Source organism: Petaurus breviceps, unplaced genomic scaffold, assembly GCF_028583685.1.
Source record: "Petaurus breviceps papuanus isolate PSGF00001 unplaced genomic scaffold, PetGlider_PUasm1.0 139, whole genome shotgun sequence".
NCBI classification, from domain to species: Eukaryota; Metazoa; Chordata; class Mammalia; order Diprotodontia; family Petauridae; genus Petaurus; species Petaurus breviceps.
The window spans coordinates 574,120-595,811 of NW_027185697.1; the positions used below are offsets into that span (position 1 = coordinate 574,120).

At 40.8% G+C, this 21,692-nt stretch overlaps 1 long non-coding RNA gene across 1 annotated transcript in view; it reads left to right on the forward strand.

Annotated features, from left to right (window-relative positions):
• Positions 1–21,692, forward strand: part of LOC138144521 (uncharacterized) — a 66,981-nt gene that overhangs the window by 2,663 nt on the left and 42,626 nt on the right. The window lies entirely within an intron of this gene.

Sequence of the window (21,692 nt, forward strand, 5' to 3'; positions counted from 1 at the left end):
CCACAGGGTACTAATTATCTCTTCAGCTGCTCAACAGTCAGACAGCATTTATAGCAGTTAAGTGGTCTAGAAATGACTTCCTGCTTGGAGATCCTGAGTGCCGCTGCATGCTACTCATCAAAATGTGAATGTGTCCGTCAAATAAAGTGCCTATAACACGTGGAGTGCTGTGCAGCTTGCTGGGTGAGAGATGAGCAAAACTTGGATCATGTGCCCTCAGGTAACTTAGAACAGGACTCCGGAGCCTTGTTATTTTGGGAGGCAGCATGGATGGTGCAGTGAAAGCAGCAGCGGCTGTGGAGTCCAAGGACCTGGGAACAAATCCTCCTTCCGAGGCTGTGGGTGATGTTGGAGAAGTCACTTGCCTTCCCCGGGCCTTATCTGTAGAACAAGCAGGTTGAGGTCGATGGCGTCTTTGGTTCCTACCAGCCTAGCTTGCTATGATTCTCTAATCCAAAGTCAGCTATAACTCAACCGTTTCCTTTGGGCATTTGAAGGGAGAAACCTAATTGTCCAGAAAGACAGGATTAAGGTGCTCGTAGCTCAGCATTGGTGGTCCCCTCCTTGTTCTTTCTGTAGCCAAAGGTATATAATAAAGATCATCAGTAGGGCTATAGCCGCAACTCCCTTGACCATAGAAGCTGACCTCAGAGTTGTTGAAAGGGCTAGGGACCCACATCTTGAATCCCCTAGATATTGGGAATACTCTTTGAGATCCCCTGGCCTGGAGGTTGCCCTTGCTGCCCTGCTAAGTCCAAAGATACTGGCCAGGTGGGATGGTACTGAGCAGAGAAGCAGCTAGTGCAATGACCTTCTGAACCGTTCCCTGTCTTACCTGCTACTAAGGGTTACTTATACTTACAACCTTGAGATTCAGTTGGCACCATTTTATGGGTGAGTTTATCCCATTTACAATCTGTTATGATTAATTGTGTGTTTCTCTCCATCCTGTTCTCTTATAGTTTTTGTTCTTTCCCACTCCATCTTTACAAAGAAGAGGCTGGTGACCAGTTAGTGTGCTCAGCACCTGTGCTCTAGGTGTGATATAATCTGCTCTCCCAGCCCTCTTTGCACACGGCCCAGTCACACACAAGCTCTTGCCTCTTCTTTCCTTTTGAATTCCTCTGGACTTTGTCCTCTGTTGTTAGAATTTATTTTCCTTATAACTAATCTTTTCTGGAATCTATCCTTCTCATTACTTTCTCTTTCCTTCCTGTAGAGTGAAATGTATTTCTGCACCTTACTGTGCAAGTGTATGTTTTTACCTTCTTTATCCAGTTCACATGAGAGGTTCAGGTGTTACCTGCTCACCCCACCCCTTTCCTCCTCCTTTGTGTGGTCTTGTGCTCTCCAGTGATGTGAGACTTTCTTTGCCTTTTGTTGCTCAGTCATTTCAGTTGTGTTCGACTCTTCATGACTGCATTGGGGGTTTTCTCGGTTCAGAGACACTGGAGAGGTTTGCCATTTCCTTCTTCAGCTCATTTTACAGATAAGGAAACAGGCTTAAGGGGTGAAGTGACTTGTTTAAGGTCAAACAGCTAGTGTCTGAGATCAGATTTGAACTCTGGGAAAGCAGTCTTCCTGACTCCAGGCTGGGCACTTTATCCATGGTGTCGCCTAGCTAACCTTTTTTTCTACCATACTGTACTTATTTTCTTTCTTCCCTTTTTAAGATCAATAAAACAACCAAACCACTCCCAGGTGGCTCAGATGTTATAGGAAACAAGTTTTAAAGTAGAAGTGTAAAGATTTTATTCCCGGCCCTTCCCTGCCTCTGCCAAGGAAACCAGGCCCTGCCCCACTTCTGAGTCAGGCCAGGATCCTCAGATCAGTAGGACAGTTTCTGGAAAAAGAAGGTCAATTGACAACTGACTTATGTGTCGACTATTTCAGTGACTCCCCTGGACCACTCCCCTGAATGTATCCTCTCCACCCATTCAAATGTTAGATGACTAGGACTGGCTCACTTTTTGTGTTTGTATCCCCATGGAACCTGATCCATAGAGCTTAATAAAAGCTTTTTTGTTCATTCAGGAGGATACTAAGTAAGTTTGCATGGGAGTTGTTAGCTTACTGTCCTCTGTACAAAACTTGCTCATTCTTGCACATACCTGGCTGTAAGTGCCTGTGCCCTGCCTCCCTTCCTTCCTCTACCTCCATTGTCCCCCCAGTTGACATACTTTGACTGGCAGTTTGGTACAGAAGAGAGTGTTGGATTTGGAGGTCAAGGACTTCTGCTCAAATCCCAGTTGGCACCAGTCTTATCATCTCTGAAGTGAGAAGGTTGAATTAGATGACCTCAGATCCTTTTAGCTCCACATCTGTAGTTTTGTGATTCAGCAAATAGCAAAGGACCGTGTCTAGTAAGCCTCATTTCCCTTAATTCAGTCAATGTTTATTAAGTTCCCACTCAAGGTGCTGAGTCTAACCTCCTTTCTATATGACAGCCCCATCAAGTCTTCAGTGAAAGAAGTCCTAAAACGGTTTTACCTACTTCAAGCTCATAGCAGGCCACCGTGGCTGGAAAAGTGCTACTCCATCCTGGCCGTTTCTTTCATTCCTCTCCAGTGTCAATTCCAAATCTTTTCTTCTCTTTGTTCATCGTCAGTTGTATCCCAAATAACCTCACTTAACCTAACTTTACATTTCAGGGAGATGATTGAGACCTTGTAACATGAACTCAGCAAACCTCTTCTTCCCTCTGGCTCAAGGAGAGCTATTCTTTCTGTTCACAAAGGCCAGCTCTTCTGCCCATGCCCTAGATCCCGTTCCCTCCTGCCTCCTTCAGATACTCACTGCAGCCATCATCCTTTCTCTGTCCCATGTATCCTCAGTCTTTCCCTCACTATTGACTTTTTCCCACCCTTCTCCAAACATTCTCAGGGCTTCACGTGTCACATTAATTCTATCTTACTAAAATCACAGAGAGTTGGCAGAGACCAGTCTAAGCCAGACCTGAACAAGAACCCTGATTTCACGTATCCAGGTGGAATTCTGGCATCTGCTTGAAGATTGATGATGTGAGGACAACTTCTACCTGCAGGGGCAGGCCATCTAGGTCACTGCTGCCTCTGGGTGTTAGGAAGACTCTTAATGGTAACTGGGTTTGGTGCTTTGTAATTGTCACCGATTATCCCGAGTTCCATCCTGTGTTCCTTCTTGTGGGTGTCCTCCAGTTTATCAGCATCTGTCCAGTGCCCAGAACTGAACTCAGTGTTCCAACTGTCTGACCAGGGCAGAGTACAGTGGACATACTGACACACCCCTCTTAATTCAGCCTAGCATCACAAGACTTTTTTTTGCTGCCATATCACTCTTGGCTCATTATTGAGTTTGACGTCTACTTAAAACACCAAATCATTTTCAGATAAACTGTTCAGATAAATTCTATGTCTCATTGGTACGTGTGAGGTTGACTTTTTGGATGTCAGGATGTGCCTTAACATCTATCAAATTTACTAGTATGTAAAAAAATGCCTTCTGAGTTGGTGTCTGCATATTTGATAAGAATACAATTAGACCTTTATCCAAGTCATTTATAAAATGTGAAAAACCATAGGGACAACTGCATATAGATCCTTCCCCTAACAGCACTGTCATGGAATCATTAAGGACGCCTCTGAGTGTAGACAAATGAGAAAACAGGCCCAGGTGGTCTCAGCAGCAGAACCAGATGCTGCACCTAAGCCCTCCGACTGAATTGAGTGTTCTTTCCAGTGGGCTACGCTGAAGGTTGTGGGGAGGAAAGTTTTGTAAACCTGAAAGCATATAAATAGGAGTCATCAGGAATGTTGGGACAGACTATAAAATATAGTCATATTCTGCAGTAGGGACACAGCCACAGGTTGGGTCAATAGTGCTGCTATTATTTGTGAACCCGTGTCGGCATCTCCAGCATTACCATCAAGCACCTGTCAGGCTCGCCTTTCGTGGATCTGATGATCACTCAGTTGTAGCTGAAATGAAGAGCCATGAGAGTGGCGCCCAGCCCGATGAGCACTTTATGGGAGCGCTAGTGATGCTAACCTAAGTGCACAGACATTTAGAGCTAATGCTGACTCAGCCTACAGGTTCATTCAACACTTCGCTAAATATCCAGGTAAACTATGACCGCAGCATTTTTCTGATCTACCAATTTAGCAACCCCATCAAAAAGTAGAATCAGATTAATTTGGCATAACCTAATCTTGATGAAGCCATGGTGGCTTTTTATACTCAGCATTTCCAGACTCATTGGTCTCTAAGCGGCAGATTTCATTCTCTTCCCTTTTGGGAAAGTCAGGATAACATTTGTCCTTTTCCTTAACATCTCTTGAATTTGCACCCTTCTCTCTGTTCCCACGGACACCACCCACTGTTCCATGTTACCATCTGTCTCTTACAATAGATTCCTTTCAGGTCTAACTGCTGCCACTGTCTCCTCCCTTCAGTCCATGCCAACACCTGAATAAGCTTTCCTATGCATGGATCTTTCCAGTGTTCTGCTCAGAAGTCGCCAGTTGCTCCCTGTCATTTACTGAATACATTTCAGATTCATTCACAGCATTTTATCTCCTCCACCACCAGATGACATCCAACTGTGGCACTTTGGTTTTGGGGCACCTTTCCCAACCCCTCCTCACCTGGTTCAATCCCCTCAGGGTGGCTATTTTCTCCCCTCGAGGTTCTAGGGGAAGCTGGTTGAGGTGGTTTGTATGGTGCTGTAGCTCATAAGGCCCACCTCCATGATTATCAGTTTATCAATTAGCCAGACCTAACTAGCTTTTAGAAAGGAGTGTTTACTAAGTTGGTAAGGTAAGTACATAAGTCTGTAATACATACTCCCATCAGTCCATACAGAGTAGGGAAAAGTGGGTCTAGGCTTAGTGATCACCTGTGATTCCATGTTACCACCCTTGCTGGGGCTCTTAGGAGGGATGAAGGTTTTCTGTTCAAATCCTTGTGATGCTTTAAAAATTGCCATTCCTGATGGAGATCCATCAGATCTTCACTCTACTTGCAAACATTGGTGCTAGCTGCTACTATCCTGGGCCACCAGTGAGAAGAGGGGAGGTCCAAAATTCACCAGACCCTTTGAGGAAGAATGGTCCTTCTCTGGCCAGGGTGGGTATTGGTGGGGGAGGTGGGGACAGGTAGGGCAAAGAGGCTTAGGCTAAAGGTACTCTTCTGCCCTCCTTCTCTTCTTCCTCTTCCTCCTCCAGCTCCCAGAAGTTCCTTTACAGGAGTTTAGCTGGAAGGTCTCCACTCTGAAGTTCTAGAAACTACTTTTTCTATAAGCCTCGAAAGGTATGAACAGATTTCCTTGTCACACTTAGGAAAGTTTCTAGGTCTTGTACACTCCTAATGAAAAATCAGAATGTATTCTCAATAAATATATCAAACCTAAACTGGATGGGGTGATTTTTCCTGTTTGGCTTTACCTTATGGTATCACCTGCCATGTATTCACATCTCTAGACAAATTGAATAGTTCTATGCCCTTAAACATCCTATACTCTGTCATTTCCTTATCATTGTTCAGACTTTTCCCTATGCCTGGAATTCTTGCCCTTCCCTTCATGTGTTAAACTCCTACCCAGTCTTTAAAGCTCATGTCAAATCTTACCTTCTGGAAATCTTCCCTATTAAACCCATTCAAAAACAACCTTCCTCCTTGTGTTTCATGTAACACTTTGTTTTGTAACTCAGCTGCACTTAGGTGATACTGTATATTATGGCTATTTTGTTCTCTCAGTCACCTGTGAGCTCCTCAGGGGCAGGGTCCATGACATCCCAACTTTGTACTTTCTCCCAATATGTAGCCAAATGCTTTGCACTGAGTAGTTGCTTAATAAATGATTATTATGTTTGTTGTATAAACCCATTGTGTCATAGTGTTTAAATTAGGAAACTTGATATAGTGGGAAAAGCATAGGCAGGGAACCAACAGCCTGGGCTGTTTTTCTGCAGTCTCTCTTTAGATGATCTTATCAGCTTCCCTTGGCTCAATCAAACCCCTGTGTAGATGACCCTCAGCTCAGTATATCTAGCTCCAGTCTCTCCTGAACATGGAACTTTTCATCACTGCCTGTTACACACATCCAACTGTCTTACTCATAAGAGTCTCAAATTCTTTTGTGTCCAGAACAGCTCATCATTCCCCTCTTCCCCCCGTCCCAAGTCCTTCTCTTTTCAATTTAGACATTACTGTTGATGCTATCCCATCCTTCAGAGTTTGCAACCTCAGAATAATTTTTGACTCTCCCACACCCCTGACATCCAGCGCATTGCCAAATCTTGTCAGTTTTTCATCCACAATATGTCTCTCCAGTCAGTCAACAAGTGTTTAAGTACTTATATGCCAGGCATTGTGCTGCCAAGCACAGGTTTGAGGCTATGAAGAAGGCAAGAAAACAATGCCTGCTACCAAGGAGCTTATAGTCTAATGACGGAGACAACGTGCAAACATCTGTACAGGCCAGATGGATACAGGATAGATTGGAGATCATCAGCAGGGGGACCTGGGAAGGCTTCTTATAGAAGGAGTGATTTTAGCAGATTTGGAGGAAGCCAAGGCTGTTGGGAGGTGTAGATGAGGAGGGAGAGTTCCTAGTGTAGAATGCAGCAAGCAAAAATATCCACAGTCCAGAGGTGGAGTCTGAGGGATGGCAAGGAAGCCCTGGGTCACACAGATTGTGGGAAGTGGAGGGTGTAAGAAGACTGGTTATGGAGGGCTTTGAAAGCCAGACAGAGACTTTCATATTTGATTCTGGAGGTGGTTGAGTGTGTGTGTGTGTGTGTGTGTGACATGATCAGACTAATGCTTTAGGAAGATCGATGTAAGAGCTGATGGGGGATGGACAGGAGTGGAGAGAGGCTTGAGGCAGGCAGAGCCCCTAGCAGTTGTCCAGGTCTGAGGTGATGAAGTGTTGCACAAGATGGTGGCAGTGTCAGAGGAGAGAATGGGACATATGAGAAATGTTATGAAGGTACAAACAACAGGACTTGGCAACTGGTTGCAATAGTTTGCATCCTGTCCCCTTCTCTCTACTCACAGTAAGACCCTCATATCTCAGTAGCATTCCTAAATAGCTGCCATGTTGAACTTCCTGGGTCAAGAAATTCTTATTGAAATGCTTAAGAAATTCTAGTGGCTCCTTGTCTTTAAAGCAATGTCCAAGTCCTTCTGTTTGGCTTTTGAAGCTCTTCACAATCAGGCTTTTAGCCTTCCTTTCCAGGATCTTTTCTTCATTTCAGTTAAACAGCTTGCATGCTGTTTCCAATGTTCCTTTGTATAGTTTGTCCACCCTGAACTCCTTCTGCTTCTCCACTTCTCAGAATCTCTAGTTTCCCTCAAAACCCTACCTCTTACGGGAAACCTTTTCTGATCTCCACTCCCTCCCTCCCCCAGTTCCAAGTGCTTTCCCCCAAACATTACTTTGTATATATTTACTTTTCTGTGTATATGTTGTTTTCATCTAGTAAAATATAAGTTCCCTGAAGTTAAGAACTGTTTCAATTTTGTCATTGTAGCCCCACTGCCTGGCATATAGAAGATACTTAAAAAATACTTTTAATTGAATTTAGATTTGGGTTAAAATCAGTTCAACTTGTTGCTCTGATTTGGGGGTTAGGTTACATAGAGGTGAAGCATGAAACCCTGGAAAAGAGAGCTTCCAAGGGTGTAATTTATGGATGGCATTTTTCTAGCTGAAATCAACCATAGGCAAATGGAAAGCCCAGTCTTGCTGTATAGTCTAGGTATGACATCATAGAAATTATTATGCATGCTGGTTCACTTTGCTGGCCCGTTGTATTGCCAGCGGTAGAGTACTGCCAATTACAACTCTGCCAACTGAACGAGAATCTGCAGTAAATTGTGGCCTGTTATCTAAAGCAATCTAAACTGGCACCCTGTGTAACGGGATACTCAGACCAAATAGAAGGGCAAGAACAACCTGGGTCATAGAATTAGGGAACATAGTTTGAATGAGTGGTCCACCACTCCAAAGTTCTTGCTATACTAAGGCAGAAGATGCGAGAATCCAATGACTGTATCTAATTAGTCCAGCAAGCAGTTCAATCAGGGCCATGCTCATCCGTCAGCTCCAGTCAACAGCTTGAATGGCCTCCAGGAGTCAAGAGCGCTAAGGCACGGTGACCTGAAAGCAGTCTCCAATGACTCAGCCAGAACTCTGCCCCATTAATTATTGTCCCCACTGGAAGGAATTCGTCTGGATCTCTGTCCTCCAGCCCTGGGCATTCATCTGATGCTAGTGGTCTGGTCTCTCACCTTTCTCAACCTGCTGAAGAAAATCATTGTAATACTACAAGTTAGAAGTTCTTCATGCTAGGCAATTTGGGCAGAACCTTGTGCCCTTGGGAGTTTTGCCCTCGTCCCTTCATAAAATAACCCTGTCTGTATGTCTCTCTTAAAAATACGTGCCTTCTCTTTGCCTTCCTGGGAATGTAGATCCCAAGGTGGAAGAAACCTCTTTGTGTATGGAAAAGGAAGAGTCAGGGGATTTGTTGTTACTGGTTCAGGTGGCTCGGCTAGCACCTGCTAAGGAGAACTGGATGCAGTGTAGACTAACTATAAGCCTTTGGCTGAATGTGTGACTCTGAGGCTACCCTTGTCTTTATTGCCAAGTATACCACATGGAAAAAGATAGCCCTCCCAGACAGATAGGGCTTGTGAGATTTTGTTATTGGGGTTTCCCCCCAGTTTTCTAGTTGAAAATATATTAGTAATTGTTATAGAACCCCCCTTTGTGTTGCACATATTCTATGAGAAAGAAACTGAGATGTCACTGAAGTAACAGTTACTTCTTGATTATTAACAAAATGCTGAAATGTGGGTGGTATATGTAATCTAAAAAACACTGCTACATATTGGAAGTTTTTATGATGTGTGCTGTAAATCATCATACACTGGTCCTCACAACAAATGTGTACCAAACCATGAGCATCCTATAATCTCCCTTAGAGAAAATTAATTAGGAGCAATAGGAAGAGATTTCTGACCACTATCTCCGTTAGTCCCTTAGAGTTTTTAGGTAACCTCATCCTTTACCACTTGGGGTGGGGGTGGGGTACGGAATGTGGTATCTGCTGGGGAAAGACATGGGTGGATAAGCCTCTTATGAGTTTTCCTTCAAATATCCTCCAAATTCTGGTACTCTTTTTCATGTTGTGTTCTGGTTTGATCTTAAACTGCCATGAGTTCATAAATATATGGATGAAGCATATGGAGGGATATTGTACTAGAGTCTAGCTCGGTCATAAATCTAAACAAATTGAGAGTTGTAAGGGACCTTGGAGGTCTAGTCCACTCTCTGTCTGAAGCATGAATCCCTTCTGTGACACCCACATTTCCTTGAATGCTTCCCAGGAAGAAGACATTGTGGTTTGAGACCACTCTAAATTGAAGGAAATTCTTCCTTCTATTGAAAGAAAATCTGCCTTCCTGTGACTTCCATTCATTGACTCTATTTCTACCCTCTAGGAGTTAAGAATTAAATCTAAGCCATTTCCCATGTCACAATCTTTCCAATGTTCAGGGACACTTATATCCCTCCAGGTTTTCTGCTCTTCAAGTTCCATAAGTCTCTTCTTAATATTAAATATTCCATTTCCCTCCAGCAAACCCTTATATGATATGGGAGAATATGAAGAAGGTAAGCTCCATGAAGGCAGGGACTGTCTCACTTTAATCTCTTATGCCTAGCCCTAGCTCATAGTAGGTACTTAATAAATGCTTGTTGATCGATAGTTTTAAATTCCCTCACTGTCCTTATCAACCACCTCTCAATAAACTTCAGTTCTTCACCATCTTACCTAAAATGTCGGGTTTGACAACCACACCCCATTCTCTAAGGAAGATCAGCATAAATGCCCAGCTGACAGCCCCACCCTTGTGGTATGTTCTACCATCTGATTTAACCACAAGCATTTAATTTTTTTTTAAATTTATTGATGCCTTTTGCCACAGCATCACATTCACCTCCGATTATACTTCTCCCTTACCTAGTGAGCCTTCCTTTGTAACAGAGAAATAACAACAATAAAAAAAAAAACCACAGCTTAGCAAAAATCACTAAGATGGCAAGTCTGACGACATCTACAATGTTCTGCAGTCTGAGCTCCCCACCTCTTCAACAAGACAAGGAAGGTTCTTTCTCTCGTATCATCTGTAAAAAAATCAATTTACTTTTAGTTTACAACATTCAGTCCCACAAGCTTTTGAGTTCCAAATTTTGTCCCCCTCCCGCCCATGGTGGCATGCAATCCGATATAGGCTCTACAAATACCTCCACGTTAGATATTAGTCAGGTTGTGACTAATGAAGAAGGATTATAACCAATGGGGTAAACAGTGAGAAAGAAGAAACAAAACACAAAAGAGAGCAAGTAGGCTGCTTCCATCTGCATTCAGACTCTGTAAACCTTTCTCTGGATGTGGGTAGCCTTTTCCATCATGAGTCCTTTGGAGTTGTCTTATACCCTTGCATCTTTTTGGACAAAGTGTGGTCATTATACAGTAGCTTTGTTTAATTTTTCTATTTACATTACAACAAGCCGTGCCAGTTACCATGTCAAGTATTGGGGATTGTCTCTGCTCTCAGGAAGCTATACCTATGTGGGTCATATTGGAGCCGTGAAAGTGCCCACCAATATGATGAGTCTCACATGCACCTGATGGCAGTGCCAGATGTTGCCAGAAGTTCACAGGCATTTAAGGAAAAAATAAAATTAAACATTTTTAAAGCTCCTGCTTTGTACCTGGTACTGTGCTAAGTGCTGGGGACACCGAAGAAAGGTAAGACAGTCCCTGCCCTCAGCTCACACTCTTAGTTGGAGCAAGTCCTGATGGCCTCCATTTCCATTCAAGGCTCTTGTACTTGGTAGTAGACATAAGTCCAGGCTGGCTGTCCACTTCATGGACATTAAGCTTGCACGTGGTCTGTGAGTCCTTATACCCTTAAGACCTGGAAGAATCCTAGTCCAAAATCCTCGAAGAACCTTTTGTTGGTCAAGCAGACCCCAAAGAACATGGCGCTAATTTGGATAGACCTCTTGTTATTTTCATTGGAATTCTGTGCTATATAATCTTAATGCTTAAGAGACATAGAGTGGAGTTCCATCTCTTCCTCAGAAAATCTGAGTCATGCAAGAGATCTTGTAAAATTAGACATGGCTGGTAACCTGAACCAACTTGACCATACAAGGAGCTTAGGACTTGTTAGTCCTGTCTGCTCTATAAAAGAACAATGGACTAAAGGTAGCTGTTGACCCCCTAAAAGACCAAACTAGGAGCAATTGGTGGAAGTTTCAAAGGAGTCAATGTAAGTTTGATGTAAGGAAATACTTCCTAACAATCTGAGCTATTCAGAATAGAATGTGCTTCTTCGGGAAAAAGTTTTTCCACCTACCAAAGGACTTTATCGCACAAAGGCTTAGTTCCTGCTTGTTGGGGATATTAGAAAGGGCGTTCTCAGCCTTAAGGATGATATTAGATAAATGATCTTCAACTTATTTTTTTTTAATTTTCTCTCTTTTTATTTTTTTTTTAGTTTACATCATTCATTTCCACAAGATTTTGAGTTACAAATTTTCTCCCCATTTTTCCCTACCCACCACCCCAAAACAGCGATCCCACTCAATATTCCCTCTCCCAATCTGCTCTCTTCCATATCTTCCCCAGTCCCCCCTCCAACTTTCCAGTAGGGCACAGTGGATCTCTATGCCCTAGTGCCCGTATATCTCATTTCCCAGTTACATGTAAAATAATATTAATAATATACTATTATTATTATTCAATATAAGTTGTACATGTGTAGCTAGGCAAAACATTTCCATAGTGGATATATTGTGAAAGACTGACTACATTTCCCTCCGTCCTATCACACCCTACACTTGTTCTATTCTCTACTTTGATCCTGTCCCTTTTCAAAAGTGGGTGCTTCCAACTTCCCTCCCCCCCCCAGCTTATCTTCATTATGCCCCCCTCTCATCCTCTTCCCCCTACTGTCCTGTAGGGTGAGATACCCTATTCAGTGTATATGTCATTCCCTCCCTAAGCCAAATTCAAAGACAATAAGGTTGAGTCGTGCCCTTTTGCCTTCTTGTTCTTCCCCTCCATTGTAACAATTTTCCCTTGCCTCTTCTATATGAGATAATTTACCCCATTCTGTCTCTCCCCATCTCCTCTCATTATATGCCTCTCTCACCTCTTAATTTCACCTTTTAAGTATCACCCCTTCCTGTTAAGTTGCTCCTGTGCCCTCTGTCTATGTATACCTGTACACATATATGCACACACTCACATATGTATTCATATGCCCATATAACCTCTTATACACACACACACACATTTCTATTCCCTTCAACTATTTTCATACTGAGAAAAGTTTCATAAGTTACAATTATCATTTTTCCATGTAGGAATGTAAATAGTTCAACTTTGATAACTTCCTTATGATTTCTTTTCCGTGTTTCCTTCTCATGCTTCTCTTGGTTTTTGTATCTGAATGTCAAATTTTCTATTCAACTCTGTTTTATTCATCAAGAATGCTTGAAAGTCCTCTATTCCACTGAATTGCCATATTTTCCCCTGAAACATGATACTCAGCTTTGCTGGGTGGGTGATTCTTGGTTTTAATCCCAGCTCCTTCGACCTCTGGAATATCACATTCCAAGCCCTTCAATCCCTCAGCGTAGAAGCTGCCAGATCCTGTGTTATCCTGATTGTGTTTCCACAATATTCAAATTGTTTCTTCCTGGCTGCTTGTAATATTTTCTCCTTGATCTGGGAACTCCAGAACCTGGCTTTAATATTCCTAGGAGTTTTCTTTTGGGGATCTTTTTCAAGAGGTGATCAGCAGATTCTTTCAACCTCTATTTTGCTCTCTGGTTCTAAAACCTCAGGGTAATTTTCCTTGGGAATTTCTTGAAGGATGATTTCTAGGTTCTTTTTTTTAATCATGGCTTTCAGGTAGTCTAATACTTTTTAAATTATCTCTCCTGGATCTATTTTCTAGGTCAGTGGTTTTCCCAATGAGATATTTCACATTGCCTTCTATTTTTTCATTTGTTTGGATGTGTTTAATAGTATCTTGATTTGTCATAAAGTCACTAGCTTCCATTTGCTCCAATTTAATTCTGAAGGAATGATTCTCTTCAGTGAGCTTTTGAGATTCTTTTTCCATCTGACAAATTAGGCCTTTTAAGGCATTCTTCTCCTCATTGCCTTTTTGAGCCTCATTTGCCATCTGGGTTAGTCTATTTTTTAAGGTGTTATTTTCTTCAGTCAGGTTGTTGACTCTCATTTCATAATTTTCTTGCATCATTCTCATTTCTCTTCCCAATTTTTCCTCCACTTCTCTTATTTGGTTTTCAAAATCCTTTTTAAGCTCCTCTATGGCCTGTAACCAGCTCATATTTTTCTTGGAGGCTTTTGGTGCAGGAGTTCTGACTTTGTTGTCTTCCTCCTTTTCCATGCTTTGATCCTTTTGTCCCCAAAATAAGAGTCTAATGTCAGGTTCCTCTGTTTGCTTTGCTTCCTTTGCTTGCTCATGTTACCACTCAATTACTTGACTTTTGAGCCTTTTGCCACAGTAGAATTCTGCTGCCAGGAAGGGGAGCTTTATCCCAATCGCTGGGGTTTTCTCAGCTGCTGGAGCTATTAGTTGGGTGCCCTCTCTGAAGCCTCCACATGCTCTCTGGGAAACTGGGCATGTACCCCAGGACCTCCACCCTAGACAGCGATCCAGATCCAAGCAGGTTAAAACAAGAGCGATTACCCCTCAGACTGGTTGCTTGGTCCCCCTACAATTTGCAGACTAGGAGCTCTGAAGCAGCCACATGGCAGAGACTTCATGGCTGTGGTGCCTCAACTGCTTCTCACCCTGGGGGCAAAGCCCAGATCACATTCCCAAATTCCCTGTTCTCGCAAAGTCTATGCTGACCTCTCACTTTGTCTTTGGCATCTATGTGTTGATAATTCTGGAAACCGCCACAGCTGTTAGTGATCTGAAGTCCCTCCAGCCAGTGGCTGGTCAGGCTGCCCTCAGGCCAAAACCTCTGGCTAGCGCGGGGCTGGGCTGGGCTCAGCTCCCAGAGCATTGAGCTGGCCCCTTCCTGCCTGCCTGCTGGACTGTCTTCAGTGGGAGGTTAGCTTGTCTCTGTCATTTTGTGGGTTCTGTAGCTCCAAAGTCTGTCTAGAGTAATTTTTTACATGAATTAGAGGAGGTGGGAGCTGGAGCCATATGGAAGTCCTGTTTCTACTCCACCATCTTGACTCTGCCCCACCATGGTCTTTAACTTATTAGGGCATTTCAAACTCAGATTCTGGGATTCTTTCTCTTCAAGAAAAGAGACTATCTTTGTGTCCTAAAGGGAACAAAAACTTTGAAGTGGGAAGATAATTTGTTTCTTCCCTTCAAAAGGAGCCGATGTGTTGACAAGTCCAGGGAAAGATCGGAAGCTTATTACTGGAATGGTCCTCTAGTCCTGCCACCTTGTCTTATAGGTGAGGAAAGTGAGACCAAGAGAAGTTGCACGTCCTTTTTTTTTCAGGAAAATAGGTAAGAGAGGTGAGGTGACTTGCCCAAGGTCCTGCTGATGGTAATTAACAGAGGCAATCTTCAAACTGGGGTACTCTGACTCCAAAACCCATGTTCTTACCACTATCCCATATTGCTTTTATAAATGGAATACAGTACAGTGGAAGGAGCCCAGGATCCTAATACTACTCCCTGTCCAATGTTGGGTAAGTCATCTCACCTCTTAGCCCCAGTCTACTCATGTATAATATAAGTCAGCAATCATCAAAACTATCTAGTATTGGTTTTTTAAAAAGAGAGAAATAGATTAATGGAACAGACTAGACAAGGGAAAATCAAAAACAGTAGAACTCAATAACCCAAAGTTTGATAAAGTGGAAAGCAATAATTATCTTGGAAAATCTCCTTATTGGTAAAAACCCTATGAGAAAAATATACTCATATTTATATACATATATATTTATATACATACATACACACACAGAATAGATTCCTCAATAAATAAGTGGTCAGAGGATATGATCAATCAGTTCTCAAGGGAAGAACTGTGAAGAATTCCCAACCATAAAAATGCTATACAGCATTAATAATAAGAGAAATGCAAGTCAAAACCACCCTAAGGTTTCACCTCTTACCCTTTCAAACTGGCAAAAATGACCAAAAATGGAAAGTCAGTGTTGGAGGGGTTGTGGAATGATAGACACACTAATACATTGTTGATAGTGGTGTAAAATGATACAACCATTTTGAAAAGCAATTTAGAATTATGCAGATTAAGTTAGTAGTATATCCACACCCTTTGAACCAGAGATTCCATTACTGACTTACCCTCAAAGGAAGCCATCAATAAGAAGAAAGTTCTCATTTTCTCAGAAACTTATAGCAACACTTTTCAAAAAAGCTATTGGAAACAAAGTAAATGCCCATTAATTAGTGAGGAGCAAAAAAAAATATTGTACATAAATGTAATGGAATATTACCATGCTTTAAGAAATGATATGCATGAATTTGGAACTATGCCCAAAGGGCTACAAAACCATGCATATCCTTTGACCTAGCAATATCACTACTAGTTCTATATCCCAAAAAAAATATTTCTAAAAAGGAAAAGGACCTATATGTACAAAAATATTTGTAGTAGCTCTTTTTGGGGATGAAAAGAATTGGAAATTGAGGGGATGCCCATCAATTGGGGAATGGCTAAACAAGGTGTGGTATATGATTGTGAATGAACATTATTGTGTTACAAGAAATAATAAACAAGATGCTTTCAGAAAAGCCTAGAAAGACTTACAGGAACTGATTCAAAGTGAAGTGAGCAAAACCAGAACATTGTGACTAGTAATAGCAATATTGTAGAATAATTAACTGTGAATTACTTAGCTAATCTCAGCAAGACCATCTGAAGGACCAATGGTGAAAAATGCTATCCACCTCCAGAGAAAGAACTGATGGAATCTGAATGCAGATCAAAGCATACTGTTTTTTTTTTTTTTACTTTCTTTAATTTTCTTGGGATTTTTTTTGTGTGTTTTCTTTCACAACCCTAATATGAAAATGTTTTCCATGACTGTATATTTTGTACAGTCTGTACAGACTGTACCTTTGTCAAATTGTTTGCTTTCTCAGTGGAGGGGTGGGAGGGAAGGGAAGGTGAGAGAGATTTTGGAACTCAAAATTGTTATAAAAAGTTAAAATTGGTTTTTATATGTAATTGAGAAAAAATAAAATATAAAAACTTTCAAAACAAATGATGTGCATGATGAATTTAGAGAAGCATTGAAAGAGCTATATGAACTGATTAAACAGACCAAGAAAACAATATGCACAGTAATTACAATAATGTAAATGAAAATAACAATTATACACCAAAAAAAAATCAAAAGTAAATTTAACAAAATTATAAAGACCAAGTAGGAATCAAATTAATAGATACAAGAAGACACCCTCAACCCACCCTTTCATGGAAATGAAAGGTCCACAGTTGTTACATATTGCACATGTTTTCAGACGTTTTCAATGTATCAGTCAGTTGTGCACATTTTTTCCTCTCCTAAATATACTATTTGTTATATGGGATGGCTCACTGGGAGGTGGAGGGAGAGTGATATCTGGGATATCTATGATGATGTAAGGAAGAAAATGTCAATAAAATTGGGGGGAGGGGGGAGTTGTTTTTTTTTTTTAAAGCAATGACCTCAAAGGAGAGAAAACCCATGACAATGAAAATACAAATTGGATTAAATTCAGCACACTTAGTAAATGACAGAACAGTTACATTAAGGGAAGTGCCTGGAATTCTGGCTTCCCTGAAAAGGTGCAAAGCAGTGGGACTAGATCAGATCCAGTTATTAACTCAAGTACTTCAGTGACATGTGAATTACTTATAAGGTGCTTTACCACCTGCCTCTCAGACACAAGCCTGATCCCACCTTTCTTATTTTATTAAGAAATCATCCCATGTCTACTACCAAAAGATGAAAGTAACACTGACTCCTCCAAAATATAGGCCAGCAACATATTTTTGTACCTTATACAAAGCATTCACAACCTGTATCGTGGGGAAAAAAATCTAAGCCCATAGAAAATAATATATTGGACAAGGAGGAAAAAGGACGTGTCAGAAATTTCCAGGGAAATAAGGAGCAACATATCAATTCAATAATTATTGAACAAACCTTCCCAAAAAGCTATATTTATGCTGCCTTTATTGATTTTTGATATTTGACTCAGTTCTCATGATATATTCATGTACTTTAGATATGTAAAATAAAGTTTAGCTATTGCTATCAAAAATTATTTTTCTATTTAAAACACAAGATGAACCTGATAATGTCAAGAATGATTGAAGTAAAATGTAGTATTTTTCAGAGAGACTGTTTAAACCCTTTATGGTTCTTCTTTGCCTTAAACCCACTTTTATCTCTTAAATAGAACTAAGTATGACTTCCACATTAAAGAGGAAAGCTTAGTCATTGATATAGATTATTCATGGAAATGATAGAAACTGTGAAACAGTGATATGGTATGTTCATTTCCCCACCCCTTCCTCAATGACTATATATTTTCATTTTACATACCTCTATTATGTGATAATGATCCCCGACCTCTGTCCTTCTTCAGCATAGTTCCCTGTCCTTCCCATTTTTATTTTCTTGAACACCATTAAACAGAATAAAACAACCCTCACACCCTCTGTAATTTCAGCCTTTCTCTGTTGAAAGATATTAGGATTCTGAGAAGACATTTGTTTCTTTTTCCTTCTATTACCATGTAAACAATTCATCCTCACACATTTTCTTTCGGTTAAATATATATGACTTTCTTTGTTTCCTTGGTGCCTACATTTCATTTTAAAATGTCTAGTTGGTCTGGCATTTTCATAAGGAATGCTTAGAAATCCTCTGTTCCACTAAAGACCACCTACCCCCATAGGATTATACTTACTTTTCCCAAGTAATTTATTTATAAGCCTATATTCCTTTTTGCAGCATGAATTCCAAGCTCTCCCTTTCTGTATGTTGCAGCTGCTAAATCTTGTATGATCCTTATTGTGTCTACTTTGTATTTGAAATCCTTTTTGACTGCTTGTATTTTTTTTCCTTTGACCTAAAATATTTCTATCTTGACTAATGTTCCTGATAGTTTTTATTTTAGGGTTTCTTTCTGGAGGTGAATGATATATTTTTTCTTTTTTTCACTTTGCCCTCTGATTCTAAGTGTCCTGAACAGTTTTCATTTATAATTTTTTGAAATATGGTATCTAGAAGAATTTCTTTCGTGGTTTTCCATGTAGTCTAATAATTTTTAGATTATCTCTCCTTGACTATTTTCCAGGTCAATTATTTTTCACACAATTTTTCTTTTTCCTGGTTCTCAGAGTTTTCTTTGGTTTTCTCATCTCATCTGCCTCAGTATCCAGATTGAGAGCATCATGGCTCTGTTTGGGTCAAATAATGATGTAGGTATCTGAGTATGATGGCCCAGACTGGGCCCCTTCAAGGGGTTGCATCGAAGCTAGACTTTGCCTAAGGCACCTTCTGTTACTGGACTCTAATACCTCCCTTGCTACATGTACTGCCTGAAATCCTTTCTTCCTGCTTCTTGGTTCCGGATCTATTCCCATGCTAAACCCCTGTCACTGACTTTTCAGACTACTCTAACTGGATTTTGCCCAAGGGCTTTATTTTCTTATAACTGAACTTGGGCTATTGGTGCTACCTACCTGGGGCCAGGTTTCTACAGCTATAGTCTTTGGACTTCAGGGATGACTTGGGCTAAGCCACTCCTGTGGCAGCCTGTAACACCTGAGGCTATTTTCTAGCTGGACTGTAGCTTTAGGCTGGACTCAGGCCACTGCAGCATCGAAACCACTAGATCTTTGTGATCTCCTGGATTTCGATCTGAGGACTGAGTTCCATTTTTCATCTACCCCAACTTGTGTATCCCAGGGTCAACTCACAACTCTAAAATTCCTGCTGTGTTTTCCTGATCTACATACAGGAGTCTATAGATAATCTTATTTCTTTTTAATTAAATATCTGGGAATAAACCTTCCAAGATACACTCAGGATTTATATGAGTATAACTAAGAACACTTTATAAAAATAAAGATTGATAAATAATTGGATAAATATCAGTGTTTATGTTTAGAACATTTTAGTATCATAGTCAAACTTTATAGTGTGATAGTCAAACTAGGCAAAAACATCATCTGGAAGAACAAAAATGAAATAATCCATTTCAAGGGAAATAATGAAAAAAGTAGAAATGAAGTGGGTCTAGTAATCTCAAAGTATACTACAAAGCAGCAATCGTCAAACTCTTTGGCAATAGATAAAAAAATAGAAAAGTTGACTAATAGGAAAGATAAAACAAATAAAAATAGGCTGTAGTAGCACAGTGTTTGATAAACTAAAAGACATCCACTGTTGGAGTAATGTCTCTGTAATTGACAATAACTTCTGTGAAGTGGAAGCAATCTGGCAGAAGTTAGGTTGAACTAACATCTTACATCATATATCATAACAAACTCAAATTGGCTTTTGACCTAAAATGGCTAAATGACCTAAATGTAGGTCATAGCATAGAAAAATTAGAGGAGAAGAGAAGGAGATACTTCTCATAACTATGGCCAGGGGCAGAATTCTTATCTAAACAAAGGATAAAGGTAGTCACAGAAGATAAATGGATAGCTTTTATTCCATAAAATTGAAAAGCTTGCACAAGCAAAATCAAGGTGCTTAGCTTTAGGAGGGAAAGAGTTAACTGGGAAAAATCTTTAGCAAGTTTCTCTTATATTCAAGATATGTTAGTAATTGATACAAATACATAGGGAAAAGATCCATTCTTCAATAGATAAATCAGTCAACCAGGCAATAAACATTTATTAAGTGCCTACTATGTGCTACACACTGTGCTAAGCTCTAGGGATACAAAAAGAAACAAAAGACAGTCCCTGCCCTTGAAAAGCGCACAATCGAATGGAGGAGAAAACAGGCAAATTTGTACAAGCAAACTATATATGGGATAAATAGGAAAAAATTAAAAGGAGAATCACTAGAATTAAGAGGACTGGAGAAAACCATCCTGTAAAGGATGGGATTTTAATGGAAACTTCAGGAAAGCCAGTAGGCAGAGATGAGGAGAGAATCTTCAAGGTATGGAAGAGAAAATGACCAGAGCCAACAGGTGGAGTGTCTGGTTCATAGAACAACCAGGTAGCCAGTGTCACTGGACTGAAGTGAATGTGGCAAGGGGCAAGATACAGGAAGAATGGAAAGGTAGAAGCAGGGCTAGGTTTTAAAAGGATATAGCACTTGAATATCAATAAGAGGATTTTATTTTATTTTATTCTGGAGGTGACAGAAAGCCACTGTAATGCATTGAGTAGGGGAGTGATATGGACTCAGGGGTGGGGAACCTGCAACCTCAAGGTCATGTGTGGCCTCCTAGGTCCTCAAGTGCAGCCTTTTGACTGAATCCAAACAGAACAAATCTTTGTTCTGTGAAGTTTGGATTCAAAGGGCCATACTTGACCTAGAGGGCCACATGTGGCCTTGAGGCTGCAGGTTCCCCAACCCTGGAACCTGGGTAAAATCACTTTTGTGACTGGATGGAGGATGGAATAGAACAGGGAGAGACTTGAGTCCAGCAGAGCCATCAGTAGGTTATTTAAATAGTCTAGGCATAAGGTGATGAGGGCTAGCACCAGAATAGGGATAGTGTCAGGAGAAAAGGAGGCTAGCATATTTGAGAGATGTTGCAAAAGTGAAATAAACAGACCTCGGAACAGCTTGGATATGGGAACAAGAGTGAGGAATCAAGGAAGACTCTTAGGTTGCAAACCTGAGGGACTGCATTGGATTTAAGATGTCTATAAGACGTCCAGTGCAAGATATCAAATAGGCAGTTGGAGATATGAGACTGGAGGTCATGAGAGAGAGTAGGTCTGGCCAAATAGACCTGACAATGATTTGAATAATTGAATCCATAGTAACTGATGAGATTACCAAGAAAAATAGTACAGAGAGAGAAAAGGAAAAGGTCTAGAGTAGAGTCTTGGGGGATACTTGTGTTCTGTGGGCACAACGTGAGAAAGAGCACTGCCGTGAAAACCTAAAGAAAAGAGAATATCCAGGAGCAGAGCTGGAGAGAGGTCAAAAAGAATGAGGAGTGAGAAAAGGTTGTTAAATTTGGCTATTTTAAGAGTTAATTTGGTAACTTTGCAGAAAACAGTTTTGGTTGAATGAAGTAGGAAGTCAGACTGTAGAGCATTAGAGGGAAAAAAATGGAGGCACTGGTCATAGTCAGCCTTCTCAAGTTTAGCCCCCATGGGGAGGAGAGATAATGCTATAATGAGTGGGGATGGTCAGATCAAATTGGGCATTTTTGAGAATAGGAAAAACGTGAGTATGTTTGTATGCAGTAGCAGCACAGACAAGTAGACAGGCAGACAGGTGCTCGAGCACCCTCTTCTACATGAAGTCTTTCCTGATTTGCCTTCCCAGTTGTTAATTTGATTTACAGGTTTTCTCTCCTTTGGGACATGGTAAGCACTTACTAAATGCTTGTTGGTCTACTGTAATTGAGTTTTTTTAATTCTTTGCTTAATTTTCTGTTAATCTGGATAGTTTATTTTTGTAAGAATA